The sequence below is a fragment of the Herpailurus yagouaroundi genome, unplaced genomic scaffold (genome assembly GCF_014898765.1).
Source record: "Herpailurus yagouaroundi ecotype Mexico unplaced genomic scaffold, PumYag 162, whole genome shotgun sequence".
Lineage (NCBI taxonomy): Eukaryota > Metazoa > Chordata > Mammalia > Carnivora > Felidae > Herpailurus > Herpailurus yagouaroundi.
Window position 1 is genome coordinate 48309533 of NW_024412403.1, and position 11253 is coordinate 48320785.

The following is an 11253-nucleotide window of genomic DNA, read 5'->3' on the forward strand; positions in this document are numbered from 1 at the left end:
AGTAAACTTCCAAGGGATGCATCTGCCATCATTTTTTTAACACTCCATTCAATAGCTTCCATTTACACTTCAGTTCCCATCTTTTCTATGAATGTTTGTTCCCTACCTTGTCTGGCTGGGCCTCCCTTTGTGAGTCCGCACAGCCCTTACAGTTTTGTGACACAAATACTTTATAATGTTGTTTTATACCACTTTCTAACTTGGTGTGTAATAGTTTTGCTCTTGAACAAACTCGAAGTTCCATGAAGAATTCGATACCTCTGTATCCCCCACATGGGTTTGAACTTAGTTGTACTTGACTGACTGAGACATGAGAAGAGCCATTTCTTAGGGGAGCATAACTCCCTCCTGGGCTGAATACCTAAAGATCTCAGGATTTGCTCTTATTATTAAAGCAGAAGAAGAAGTAAAGTTTTGTTCCTCTTGTTTCTGTCATTTCTGAGGAGGGACAAACCTTTAGTGAAATGAGGAATGCACCTGAAGACAAATTTAAATAAAGTCCAGATGAGGGAAGTTCCGCCATAGAATCTTAACCTTGCCTCTGATTCTTTGCATCTTTACCAGCCCAGTGAATTTTATGGAATTTTAAGAAGAATCTTGCAAGGCATAATTTTAGTGGAGATGAGTGGAATACCAAATCACTTAACAAAATTGTTCTCACCTTTATCTGAAAGATCTGCCTGCCCCATGTATCCAGTTGTATGAAAACCTGAAGGATAATATGCAACTTCAAACATAATGTATTTCTTGTAATAATATCAGAGTCTAACTATCTTGATAGTAAGTGAATCAACATTATTTTTAAACAATAGGTAATCTTTCCTTTAGCAGCAAAGGATTACTTTTCACAAGACTCCAGAGTGATTTACCTCCTCTGCCATTTCAAATTGACAGACTAACAAACTAAGGCTAAGGGACTTGCTTAGCATCTCACTGCGTGGCCCTTTGTCTTTAGCAAGAAGGAACTTTTTCCTGCTCTTCTCAAGCTTCTAGGCTAAGCAGCTCCTTCCTTTTCTTCAAATGTAACAGCAGCAGTCACTTAAGTCTTGTCAACCCAAATGTGATGAATGTTTCACATTCCTTTTATGATTTCTGCTCAGAGATTTGTTTTCTGTTTTGGTTCACTTAAAAAAGAATTTTTAAAAGAGGGAGAAGAACTTAGTTCACCTTTAAACTTTTGTTCCAACCCTGGTGGGCCATGAGATACAGTAAATCTGGCAGATTTGCTTCTGTCTGCGCCGCCCATCTTGAAGGGCTGACCTCATCTTTGAGGCTGTACTTGGTACAGTGATCTGGAGCTCTCACAGGCTCCAGTACTATAGTTGTTAATCTTTTCTCTGTGCTTAAGAGTAGACTTTTTCCTCACATCCATTTCATTTTCTTAAGCTAATTTTTCTGTAATGATATGATCAGTAGCTTTTATTTTTATATAGTCTTCAGTTCTGCTTGATCGGTGTACCTACCCTCAAGGGTTACTGCTCATTATTCTGTCCTTCCCCAGTATTGAAAGATGCTTATGGTGGATGACAGTGTTTCTTTTTTTTGTTGTTTTTTTTTTTTTTTTTTTTTTTTGTTAGGTATGTGGAAGCCAAGGCTTTAGGAGGCTTACCCAGGGAATAGATGGTAGAGACAAGAAGAATGGAACTTGGATTTATGAACCTTTATTCCTACTAATTAGTTGTACTGTTGAGATAAACACTATTTGTCCATGCCAACTTAGTGTCATTAGTAAGTAAGCAAGGAAGCTTGGAGATTATAACTATATTCTGGTTAGTTGGGTTTTTTTGTTAAACAGCCCCACACTGTTTACCTTCACTTAATTTTTATGTACGCTGACCTGTTTTACCTATATTGCTTTATCAGTCCATTAAAAAAAGAGCAGAGACAGGGCCATTGTGCAAGAGCTGTTGGTGATCTTAGTCATTGTCACCAATATGGTGCCAATCAGTTTTAGTAGGTGTAGCTGGGTTAATGACATGGTGTAGTGTGTAGAGAACTTAGTTGCTGGCCTGCCTGGTGCTTAGCACAGTGCCTGGGAGATATTAAGTAAATGTTTGCTGCTGAGTTACAAGCCCTAGGCTGGCTTCAATGATTGACATTGGAATTACCTAACTGAAACTATAGAAAATTCACTCCTTTTCTGTAAAACCTGGCAGATGCACTGAATGACCCATAGAAACTTGAGAGTCAAAGTGTATGCTTGGGAAAAGGCAATCTGCTGGTTTCTCTTAATGGCAAGGACAAACTGTTTGGGTCTAATGACTGCATCTTCTAGGTCTTCATATGAGGCACAGAGATTAGGAAAAACAAAGGTACCTACACTTCCTTAAAGACAAAAACCACTACATTCTGCTCATCCATATTTTGTTTCCCACCCATTCCATGCCCCATACTGTATAGTACGAAGTACATTTTACTGCATTGATTTCATCTGAGCCTGATTTGTTTTCTGGTTTTTGTGCTTGTAGTCAGTTCACTGTGGTTACTTCAGATAGTGGCAGAGATTTGTTTTGGGCCCCTGAACAGAATCTCAAAGAAGGGGCCTTTCCTAGCCCATAGTTTTCTTACCAGGTAAGGAGCTTCTAGGTTGTAATTTATTTGTTGGTACATTTATTCAGCACCTTCTTGTCCCAGGGACATGCTTACTAACTATAGCGAGGTACTTTGCCAGGCACTAGGAATAAAGTTGGTTGCAAAATTGACCCTCAGGGAGTTTACAGTCCAGGAGAAAGACAATAAACAAATAAGCAGCTAATGTGTAATTTAGTGTCATGTAGCAGTGCACTGTGTGAAGGAAAGTAAAGCAGGGTAAGTATCACCAGGAGCTCACAGCCTTCATTAGTTACTTCCTCTGTAGTTTTCAGGGAAGTTCTCAGTTGTTTTAAAGATATTGGGTCATTGTGAGTTTTGAATGGGACCCTGCTAGCTAGGGAGGTCTGGAGAGTGTAGAATGCTTAGTTGGAAGATGCTGAGAAGAGGTCAGTTGTCAAATTAGTGGTTTGGACCTAAATGTCTTTGACATAGAGCATATATACATTCTTCCTAGGGAACCACTCAACTTTTAAGCAGAGTGAGCTTTGCCACCCAGAGGACCTTTAAGTACAGTTATTATTTGTTTCCTTTGTCTTTCTTTTATCACCCCCCTCCATTGTAGTAGCCTGGTTTAACTCTATTGGTTTTTACCTCCCTCCTTTGCCTTGCCTTCTTACTACTTATACTCATTAACAAGAACTTTGAACCTTTCTGCTTTCTTTTTTAATGGATTTTGTATCCAAATTAACACCTCTAGTGCCAGGGCTTCTTCTGGGGCTTCTGCCTTCATCTCTTCCTAGCACTAATTTAAGGGGAAACCAAAAGCTATAGCACAAGAATGCAGGGGGCCCTGGCTCTGCCTCTGAGTAATTTTGTGTCTCTGAGCCAAGTCATGCTGTGAACATCAGTTTCTTCTGTAAGGGGAGGCATTTGGATCAGATGGCCTCCAAGGCCTCTTCTAGCTATAAAGCTCTGTGGATATTCCTTGCCAGAGAGAGAGAGAGAGAGAGCGAGAGCGCTTCTCTGGGGCCTAGGGCATCCCATTGTTCATATGAAAAAACTTATGACCAAGTTTCTTCTCAAATTCCCATCTATGGAGTTGTGTGTTTGCTATTCTGATGTAAGATGTGATCTCTTTTACTGATAAAACTGTCCTTTAGGCTAGAATCAGTAGTTACAGACAAACACAAGAAGGTGAGTGTATGTCTGGCTACACCTTTACCTGCCTTAATGGTACACTTACATACCTATGGCTCTTTCTACATACCTTCTTATCCACATACCCCCCCCCCCCCCCCCCACCCCCCGCACCCCCCCACACAATTCCTCAAGCTTGTCGTTAAAAAATAATAGTGTCTTTAAGAGTTAATCTTATTTTGGAACCAATAGGGAATAGGAATGTGAGGATGGTCTAAATGGAGAAAGAACACTGCTAATGTGTTATTCTGTTCTTGGGCTCAGAATTAAAATTGCTGCTGTCGTATTTTAATGTGCTCAAGCTTCTGAGAGAAAAAGCATGAAAAGGGAATGCTTCTCCATATCTGAAAAAGAACCAAGGGACTTTCCTTGGAGAGCCTTCCCACTTTTGTTTTTCTCAGCTTTTCCAGTCAGAGGTAATGTCAGAATAGAAGAAAGCCAGGGGAGAGATAATTTTAACTCTGCTTTTTAAGAAAAAGAAGGATGCAGGAGGGCTTACAACAGTGTTGGTGATGATCTGCTAGGAATTAGTGCATCTAACATTCAAAGTAGAAACTGACCCAGCACATATTAAACATAAGTGATGGGGTTGGTGGGCCCATAAATACTGTAGTGGTGGCAGAAGCAGCCACAGAAAAATTTCTTTGAAAGTGTGTGATGCTGGCTGCATATGCAGTGTCCCTTCATCTTTAAATCCTTATTTAAAACATAATTTACAGAAACTAAACAATCAGATTAAATTGAAGCTACATCCATAGTCAAAAACAAATTAAATAAACTTAAAAAAAAAGTTAATGATACGCCCAAGAGGATAAGGTAGGATGTGTTAAATTTTTCAGAGATAATGACTGGCTGTGTGAACAACAGATTTCAGTACATGAAGCAGGTTGAGACCAATATTGGTTTACATCACATATTATGCCACAATATCCAGTCTTTTATAAACAGTCCTCTTCCTGCTCCCGCCTTCCTTTTCCCCTCAAATAGGGGGCTGTATTTTTTTCTCTGTTCACCTTGTAAAAGCATTCACTTTGCTCTGAAGCATTAGATATGGACAGAACATGACTTAAGAAGAAAATGGAATTTTATTCTTGGTGCTCCATTTTCACTTTTTACCTCAAAATCCATTTATTACCAAAGTCATTTTGTGGGGGAGGAAGGCGAGACAGAGAAACCTAAAACAAAGTTCACAGCCTTTTGAGAAGGCAAATTTATGGGAATTGCAAGTAGACTTGAAAATAAAGTTCAAAGCTTGGTTTGTGTTTTCATATTGCCACTTTCTATAGATCTATAGAGGGAACTATAGATTCCCTCACAGCATTAGGAAAATATAACAAAAATACAAGTGCTTCACATTTAAGGTCAATTGCCATAAAAGGCAAATGAATTTATTAAGCATAAAATTTGTATGTGCTTTATTTGGAAATGTAAAAATTTATATTCCATCTATCTAAAACATTTTTTCCATCATATAGATTGTCCCTAGGGCTAATAAATGCTCATTCAGAGAGTCCACTGTGTGATAATGTATCCACAACAAATCTTGTTTAACTTTCAGTTTTAAAAGGGGTCTCAATGGATGATTTGTTTTTGAACCATGCTTTATAGTTAGTAAATGGAAAAAAAGTGTGGTATATTGGAGTGTGTCATTTACAGAGTAAAAAGTGGTGCTTGCCTTTTGTAAAAAAATAATAATAATAATAATAAAATAAAATGCAGACCCTGGGAAACACAGCTGTTAGAGATTTAATAGAGGTTATGATTTTCAACAGATGAGCTATAGTTTATGGTACAGATGGCACTTTGGGTATAGCTGAAACAGTAATTGATGGTTTCTGTTTCCCTCCTCCTCTATCAGATTCAAAAGAGTGGAATACCTTTTTACCAAAGGAAGAATTTTTCCGTTTCCAATTACAGCCTATATGAAATAAACAACTTTTCTGTGCATATTTTGTACTTCTCCACAATGACCTGGGTGTTGTCCCCTCTTTCTTATGGTAGGCTTCCCTAGATTTAAAATAATAGTTTTGGAGAAATCCTACTTTTCAGTACTAACCTGCAGTTCATATAGCCTATCTTCAAACCAAATAACATATAATTTTTCTTTTAGAATACTAAAACCAAAATCTTGCATTGCTGCAAACAAAATTAGCAAACTAAACAGAACTAGGAAGCAAAAGTAGTAGGCACCAATATTATATGCTTTAAAATACTCAACCACAGGAATTGCTAGAAACAAAGATAAATCCCCAATCTGGGGCATATTAAACAAATGCTGTTTCAAATGATAAATAAAATATAGATGCTATTTCAAAAGAAAAATAATTGTCAGACATTTCTTAAGTTTTATTTTAAAATGTATGTTCAGACCAAATACAGTTTGAGTGATACATGATTTTTTAATTTCCTATTCCAGTGTTTTAAATGTGACATAGTGTATTTTATTTAATTCTTCTGCTAATTTTTATTCTGAAATGTGAAAACATGTAAATTTTCATCCAGGTGTTCAATTATCAGATGGTAAAAGTTCATTTATAGCAATAACCTATTCAGGGTTCAGATGTAAGTTCAAAATGCCACTGATTAACAAAATTCTTCTATAGGCTTTACCTTTTAAATTAGTGTTTCTACATAACACAACAAACTGTGTCCAAAAATATTACTCTAGAGAAGCTAGCGTTATCTTTTTCAGTTTGTCATTTATCCATTTACTGGAGTTGAAGTAAAAAGTTGGAACTCAAAATCATGAGTTACGTCTGACACAGACTGCCATATGCTTTTGCTTGTAAGATTTTTTTGAAGCTTAAAAAGCTCAACTTTTTAAGTTAGCGTCCTCCTAATTACAAGCTATATTTCTAACAGGGATTTTCTGGTGTTTTGTATGAAGATTCACAAAGGGGAGGGGGTGAGAAACGGCACTAATAAATCCACTACCATGTGGCAGTGTTTCGCACTCTGCTCTTGTCAGACATAAGGGAATTTAAGTCCGAGGAGAGAGAAGATCAGGAGATAGAGTTGTGGTATTACAATGTACTCCCTCCCCCCTCCCGCCACCGCCCCCGCCCCCGCCCCCATTCCCAAAGATTTCTCCATACAGGCAGGATTCGGTGTGCGGCTCGCTTGGAGAATGTAATATATAGTCTTTCCCCAGCTCTCCTCATTTAAAATCAAATCTGAAATCCGTTTTCTCGGTGTGAGTAAACTTTCTAAGTTTTGTGTGAGTTTTAAAAGGTTTTGAACCCAGAGTTCATTGGACGCGCTTTTCGAAACCTGTCTGCAGTTCGTGATGCTGGTAACTTTAAAAGCCACCTACAGTCAGCCTGGCTGTCTGACAGCAGTGCCCCTTGCTGGAGCGGAGCGGCTCTCCCGGGCTTACCTGAGCTGCCTGCGCCGGGGCCGGGCGGGGGGCCGGGAGGGGGCCGCTGTCTGGCGGCGCTGCGAGCGGGCTGTGCGCGCTCCGGGAGTCGCCCGAACAATGCGAGCGGGGCGCCGAGCGCGCCCGGCCTAAGGGCGTTACGTCACTGCGCTGCCTTATAAGGCGCTTCGCATGTGCGGCGCGGGCGGCGGGGGCGCCGGTGACAACCAGATCCGCAGCGGCGGCGGCGGCGGCGCGGCAGCAATGCGCCTCAGCTCCGCTGACGCTCCGACCGTGTGAACGGACTGTCGGTCCCCGGCTCCCCGAGGAGGGGAGTGGGCGGCGGGCCCGGGACGCCGGCGCCCTCCTGCCTGGCTAACCAAGTCATTGGGGGTCATGGTGGATCCGCTAGTAACTTTTCTCCCTCCGGGGCTCTAAAGCTTCTGTTATTGCCTCAGATTCTTAAATGCACATCCTGTTATTCTTATTTAAACTTTTGTAAATACATTTTTGTTACATTTGTTTTTTGGTTGCTGGGGGGAGGTAGGAGAGGGAGCCAGAAGTTTTGTTGGTTTTTTGTTTTTTGGTTTTTTTTTTTGAGACATCTCGAGGTGATTTAGACTTCAAACCTTCTCCTTCCTTTTTGTAAAGAGTAGGGGTCCTCAGAGGATAGTATTTTATTTCCTGATGATGTAACTACCAAACAATTCTTGAAGTGATGATGGGAAGGCCAGATGAAATCTTTTTCTTTTTTCAGTGTTTTTCCTGAAAGAACCTCCTAGTTCCTCATTTCTGCATGCCTGTGTTTAACGAAAGTAGTTAAAACTAATCAGTTTATTTGGCAGAGAAAAATATTTATTAAAAGTAAAGATAAATGTGTTGTGCTGTACTTTCAAGACAAAGTATAAAAATAGAACTTTAGAACAAGTTTTCAGCCATTTGTTCCCTGCCACCAGCAAACAAAATAAAGACAAGAGAAGAAAAAAGAAACTGACCAAATATGACCGAATTAAGCATGTTACCTAGTGTGGGGCAGATTTTACTTTTATAAATTCTTTTTCTGGGAAATGAGAATTATGTTCCCAATTATTTTGCACATCAATAAGAGAAGTAATCTCTGAAAGCCCTAGCCAATTATATGAATCTGCTAAGTAAATTAGGGATGTGGCTGTCTTATTTGCAAGCTTCAAATGAATTGAGTAAAATTTTGAGTCTATTTAACTCTTTTTAAATAAACAGTAAAATAGGATTGTTTCCTGTTATGACATACATATGTCTATAGAATTATTTGTCAAACAGGAGTAATGAAAATAGCTTGTATCTTTTCCTTAGTTTGGAGTAGAGAATGCCTGGTTGCATAGAATGTATAGTTAGTGAAAACGGTGAAAAAAGATACAGGGCACAGAATGTGTGTCATCTTTGTTAAACTGTGGGCTCACTTTAATAGTTCTTCTAGATCACTCTGCCTACAGAGAAGCCTGTGAAACTACTCCTGCTTTTTATATATACTGTTTTGAGAAGCTAATGACCATGCCCTTCAGCTGAGCTTAAAATTCAATATTTGATTCGTATTTTCATATTAACATTTTAGATACTGGTTTGTGAGTTTTGTTACTCGACCTTATAGTTGTGAAGTGTATTTGAATCTTTTTAGTCTCCTGTGCTTGCCTTGTACTTATTAACCATGTTTTTGAGACTTTTATGCTAGATTTGATTTATTTCAAATGAGATAAAATGACTGCTGTGAAAGTCGCATAAACACCTGAATCTCAGTTGCAGACTACTAACATAAAAGATCTTTACCCAAAGCCAGCATTTTTGTAACCGGTTTTGCCCCCTTTCCCCTCATAGGTACAGAGGTTTCCTAACATTGGACACCATCTTTTATTTCTTTCCCACATTTTTTATACTCATGTTTTGCATTTATTTTCATATTTTTGACTTCCCACTTCCCCTATAAAATCTGTCAGCATTATTTCCTCCTTTTCTTTAGCTGCAGTAGCTGAAGAACAGAGAAGTTAAGTGGATATAAGACTTGCCTCTGGTTATGAAGCCAGAGAAGAGAGGATCAGGACTTCTCCTCTTTGTGTGCCTTGCATGGTGCCCTGTTACTTTCTGAAGCAGTGATCTCTGACCCAGCTATGACTCAGCATTCCGGCTGAGATGATGGTATAGACCCATTCTCTTCAGGAACCAATAATAACATTTGTTGAGCTTTTAGTTCATGCTAGTCACCATGCTTAGTGTTCTACATACACTCCATCATTTAATTTGCATAACACATCGTAAGGTGGTATTATTCATACTTTTCAGATGAAGAAACACATTTGGAAGAGTAAAATGGCTTGACCAAAGTCAGAAGGCTGTTAAAGTAACAAATGCAGAGATTTGAACCAGTGTTTATATATACAGCCTTAGTCTCCTCTTAATGGTTTGCTCAGAATCTCTCAGAAGTGTTGGTAAAGTGTTCAGATTTAACTGAGAAGTTTCTATGTTTCCAGACTGAATGTTAAACTAGGAAAACCAAAACTGACCTTTGCAGCCCGCCCCCCACCCCACCAGAACCACCCTAATTATGCACTGAATAACCCTAGGGAAGTCATTCACATTGGAAACATCATGGATTTGCATATTTATTAAGACAACATTTTCGAGGATGTTGACAAGTCTTGTTCTAATAAAATCAGAATATTATGACATTTTTGCTACAGATGAAAGTCCAGGGTCTTGAGTAGGAGGGTATCTTTATCAAACTGATTCGAGAACCCTAGGTCTTGTATTGCTAACTCCAGCCAGCCATTAGTAATGTACTCCACTGGCCACATGAATCGACAAATAGACTTTTATTTCCCTCTCCTTTCCTATGAACATTCTCTTTGAGATGTAGTTTTTGTTTTCTTGGCTTCTGACGTGTATTCATTATCAAAAGAATAGTGTTGTGAGCACAGTGCCTCAGTCTTGGCTAAGAAAACTTTTACTTTTTTTACTGAAAAATTTCCTGCCCAGTTGCTGTGTGACCCTTCTCATTTTATAAGGCAGAATTTCCTACAAATAAGTATAGCTACAAATTAAAGTCATTTCTATAATAAGTAATTTAAATTTATGATCTAAATCAGCAGTAGCTTTAAGTTGTGATTTGGAAAGGGTAGAAAGGAATTTTTCTACCGATCTAATTGCTTTCTAATGAGGAAGAGGGGTTTGTAGGCAGCAAGGGTGGAAACTAGGATGATGTATCAATTCAGTTGAACTGTATGAATCACCTTGTTAGATAGTCAAAAACAGTTCAGTATCAGCAATTTCCCCTGGTTCAAGCTAATGCCAGGAGTTTAATACAGTGACCACGGCAACCGATGTTATTAGCAATGTCCACAAATGTTTAAAAATACCATTAATGTGTTACTAAGCATGTCAAGTCCAGTTTCTCTTTGTGAAATCACTACTCTTACTTTCTTTCATGTCTTGTCTCCCTGCCTTTGTTTCTACTTGTGACTGGTGAAGTCTTCTAGTCATCCAAATGAGTGCAAGAGAAGCAGTATTCATAATGCACCTTTCTTACAGCTGCCGACAATTTTCATTACTGCTTCTTTCATCAGTTAAGGGGTCACTGCACTGTTGGAATCTGTGGGATGGTAACATTAACTTTGAATGTGATATGTTTGCTCTTTTGCCTCCTCTATAAAATAGTATACATGGAAACATTGTAACATACAAAGAAAAACAACAATTCTTATCACAGGCATTGTTCTGTACCAGAAGCTGAGTATAGTGGAGACAGATCCAGGATGGCATGAGATGGAGGCAGAGTTCTGTGGTTTTACATTGCATTAGGCTGCAGTTGGATTGGCCAGAGTGTGACCCTTTTGCACTAAAGTATTTCTGTCTCAGGGAACATTCTGACACCTCACTGGCAGGCTTCCTGCAAAGCAGCTTTGTCTCTGAGCATTGGGCTAGCCTGCCATGTATCTGGTGCTGATCTCTCCTCTGCTGCTGTATAACCTCAGAGGAATGGATTGAGCACCACAAGTGGGCAGCTGTAGAATGTAAAGCCAAAAGGGAAGTTTGAGGGCAAAAGCACCTTCTCGCCATGCCAAGAGCAATCAGTTTTCTTTCTTCTTCTTCTTCTTCTTCTTCTTCTTCTTCTTCTTCTTCTTCTTCTTCTTCTTCTTCTT

The 11253-nt window shown here is 39.2% G+C and overlaps 2 protein-coding genes across 5 annotated transcripts in view; one reads left to right on the forward strand and one right to left on the reverse strand.

Annotated features, from left to right (window-relative positions):
• Positions 1-11253, forward strand: part of CMSS1 (cms1 ribosomal small subunit homolog) — a 383830-nt gene that overhangs the window by 52568 nt on the left and 320009 nt on the right. The gene's annotated exons all lie outside the window — the stretch shown is intronic.
• The window catches only part of FILIP1L (filamin A interacting protein 1 like), a 302611-nt gene that overhangs the window by 43480 nt on the left and 247878 nt on the right, over positions 1-11253 (reverse strand). Inside the window, exon 1 of one of the 2 annotated variants that reach the window (XM_040484301.1) lies at positions 7106-7231. The exons of the other annotated variant lie outside the window; for it this stretch is intronic. The gene's annotated coding sequence lies outside the window, so the exon portion shown is untranslated. Of the gene's footprint in view, positions 1-7105; positions 7232-11253 lie in introns of those variants that run through there. 2 annotated transcript variants of the gene reach the window in all.